The sequence below is a fragment of the Sinocyclocheilus anshuiensis genome, unplaced genomic scaffold (genome assembly GCF_001515605.1).
Source record: "Sinocyclocheilus anshuiensis isolate Anshui unplaced genomic scaffold, SAMN03320099.WGS_v1.1 scaffold557, whole genome shotgun sequence".
NCBI lineage: Eukaryota > Metazoa > Chordata > Actinopteri > Cypriniformes > Cyprinidae > Sinocyclocheilus > Sinocyclocheilus anshuiensis.
In genome coordinates, this window is record NW_015540883.1 from 394,190 (window position 1) to 398,066 (window position 3,877).

A 3,877-nucleotide genomic window follows, 5' to 3' on the forward strand; every position below is an offset into this window, starting at 1 on the left:
GTGTGTGTGTGTGTGCGTGTGTGTGCGTGTGTGTGAGTGAGTGTGGACTCCTGCCAAACGTCAGCCACTGTGGACGTCATTAACAGCCAGAGAAGATTAAATGATCGTTTTGACATACAGATGTTATGGATAATTACCTTTGGGTATAATTGGAGCTAATGTGAGAGCAGACACCCAGAGAGCTTGCTCACGCTCATCTGTTACTCGCTATGCCTCAAATCACACCTCCAAACATCGTATGTGTCTTATTTGTTTGACTGAGCATCATGAGTACAGTTATGTTCACAAAATGCACCCAATCTGCTCTGATTCATTAAACAACGAATGAAGCAAGTTAAGATGTTAAGAGCAACATGATCATGACTTAGTCTGGAAGATGCGTCACTTTTGGATTGCTATTTGGATTGTCTTGCACAAAACCTCGCTGTGAAATGGACTGATGGCCCAATACGGCTGAGTGCATGAGCTTTAGTTTTTAATTTCGTTTTTGCAATTTGTGGAGTATGAGGCTGAACTCCTTATTCATTGTAATTTACTGAAGCGCCTTCATATAACGAGACGCTTTGTCCATATAGCGCTGCTCACAATAAGCGCTGTTAGAACTGAATGAAGAAACTCAGCATTTCTGCCATCTGCAAGGATGCATTAAATCCCACAAAGTGGTTTAATAAAGGATGTTTTGATCTTGTGAAATGCAAATATTTTAACACATTTTATCGTACCAATATATATATATTTTTTTTAATTGGCCTTTAAAGTTTTATATGGGGCGATATATACTGCCCTAACAAAATCCAAAATTTGAGCACCTTTTACTGTACCAATTATTTTTTATGGACTATTAAAGGGATAGTTCACCCCTAAAATTAAACTTACCTCATGATTTACTCACCCTTGAGCCATCCTAAGGATACACCTAGGATGAGTAAGGGTGAGTAAATCATAATTTTTTTGGGTGAACTCTCCATTTATCCTGAGCATATAGGACCATGCACACTGAGCTTCCCATTTCACAGCACAGTTTTTCAACCTCCACAGAGTTAAAGAGGACATAAGGCCTTGACATATGACATATACTGCTCTAATGAAAGCCAACATTTGAGCAAACATGTGCATCCATACTCTCGTTTTCTTCACAGTAAAATTGCAATGACGCACAAAGGGAATAGGTTACAGTTTACATAAACTGGACATTGTAACGCGTGTGCTGTTGAAAGTATGTGTATTTTTTTATTTTTGCAAAAGTCCCTTTAGGGGCTCCATAGTTCAATTACCAAGACACTGTTATTTAAAGAAAATTAAATAATTTTTTGTACTAATCTCTTGGAACAAGATTTAATGATTTTTTTTTTTTTTAGTTTACTTTTGCAGCATTCTCTGGATTAATAAAGTAAAATAATAAGAAATCAAGTGAACCACTTTTGTTTATTCATTCACTCTTTCATTCATTTTTTTTTTTTTTTTGTCTTTGAAAAGTAAGTGTTTGAGAAAGAGAAAATATTACCCAGGAATGTCTAATAAGATATAACTAATGTGTTCAGATTTTAGTAAAGCGCACTCAAAATTCATGAAACTTTCATTGCTTAAAAGCTGTCAGATGCATTAAACATTTTACTGTGATGGCTTATGTGGCCAAGCACCTGCTCTCTGAACTGAAAAAAGTGTTTCATGTACGTAAATTGGAGAACATTTTCAATGATTATTAAGAAACAATTCATGAATACCGTATAATTTGAAAATGTAAGTTTTGAGTATTTAGGTTGGGCAACAAAATGGTCAGAAACAGCTTTGGCTGTCCTGTTAATTATGACAGTACAAAAGTGAGTAATAAGTCATGGTTAATCGAATGACTTTTTTATATTTTTCACTGACTTTTGGTAAACATTATAACATGGTGAAATGTGACACATGGAGCTGAGAGTACTTTAGTCTTATTGGTTGCCATAAGTGTAATTAAATTAGCTGCAGTGTTTAACAATGCATGTGCAGAGGTTTGTGAATGATGGGAACTGAACTCTTTTTGTGGAAATCTTTCAGATGGCTTGTGAGCTCGGTCATGGTGACACAAAATGGGACAAAAATAGCATGGATTCCTGACAAAAGAGCCCAACACAGTCCACCGCAGAGTTTCCACTCGACTGAAATACAGATGTGCATGAAATACTAGCATGCTCTGGTTTCATTTAGTATCTAAAAGGATTACAGCTATCATTTAATTAGAGTTTAAGGATTTGAAAGCCTCTCCTGAAGTGTTTGGTGGTGTGGAGCACGTGTGCACGTGACTCAGTGAGGGAGCGTGTGCTTCTCCTAAGACATGCCTCTAATGAAGCTTTTTAATTACATTTTAATGTACCTGAGCACGGCAGCTGCGCCTCTCCTCACTCACAAAACTACTGTTAGTGCATCACACACACACACACACACACACACACACACACACTCGCACATAGCCCTGTCGCAATAATCAATACCAGCCCAAATTTCTAGCCTAGACTGCTATTAGAATACAGCTAATATTGCTGTGCTATAAGGCTACTGACTATTTAAAAATATAAATGATTACACAGTTTTAATTGAATTATATTGACACAGGAAAAAAACGAATGTGTTAGTGAAGTAATTTCATCTGAGCCATTTGAGTAAAGGTAAATTGTTCAGTAAACTGCAAGGTAAATTACTTTAAGCATGGTGCGGGATAGAACCATATATGAGTCTATAAAACAGAAATCTGTGCTGATTTTGATGGGATCTAGTGACTTGTGCCATTTTTCACTATGTGACGGGCCCATCGGGAAAGTCCTGGTGCTCCCTGTGGCCTTTCAAGCTGCTTACAGGTTTCTGAGTAATACGGCTGCTATCTTCTTACTCATTGATAATACAGTTGTTGATCATGTTTGATCATTTGTTTTCTCTCAGCCTAAAAATATCTTTGAGAAAGATGCTATATCCTCCCATCTTTAAACAAAACCAGCCTAGGCTGCTTAGTCTGGCTGGGAGATCTCTGAGCTTGTCAGGGTTTGCTCTCATCAGGACAGTCAATGCAAATGGCAAGGCAAAAGCGGTCACACAGCAGATCCAGACGAACAAGGCATACATTACACACTGTACTTCAAGATGAGACTGTCCTTACAGTTAAAACATGATTTAGTTTATTTAACAGGGACGGTTGTCATTGCATTCAAATGCTCAGCAGACTTGACTGTGATCGGCTTAGCGCTGTTAGATTTTATGCAATGAGTGTAGAGCTAAATATAATGCCATGTTGAACACTTTTCATGATTAGTTAATCTTGGCAGCTGTAACTGTAGTAAAACAAAAAAAATCAAAATCCATGTGTAATAGTTATTTCATAATTAAAGATGTTCCCCAATCATAGCAGTGTTCGCTTGTTATTTAATGTTTATTGCTTAATGAATGCTTAACTTCTGTCACTCACTGGATGAGAATCACTGCTTTACAGCACTCAAAAGGCAAACATAACTTTACACGTTTGGCTCCCAAACGTCTCTTCCGCTAAGCATCTCAGCTATGAATCCTAATTGGTCACCGTGGGTAAACGCTCAGTTGCCTGCCAATGCAGATCGCGTTTACAGAATGATTCATGTCATGCTGGGGCTTTCTGAAGACTGAATAAACAGTCAACAATCAGTGCTGGATTGATTGCTGATGCCAGAGAGTGAAGATAACTGGTGAATGCTGAAGTCTTACATGAGTAAATTGAGTGTAATGAGGGTGTAGAACTTTCCTTATGTTATATCTATAACTTCATATATACCCTTGTGACGAGTGGGGGCGGGGCCGAGGGCCGTGGGAACGGAGCGAGGCCGGTGGAGTAATTGATAATGAGCGACACCTGCACCACTCACCGGTCTCGAGT

The 3,877-nt window shown here is 38.2% G+C and overlaps 1 protein-coding gene across 1 annotated transcript in view; it reads left to right on the forward strand.

Annotated features, from left to right (window-relative positions):
• The window catches only part of il1rapl2 (interleukin 1 receptor accessory protein-like 2), a 296,539-nt gene that overhangs the window by 68,382 nt on the left and 224,280 nt on the right, over positions 1-3,877 (forward strand). The window lies entirely within an intron of this gene.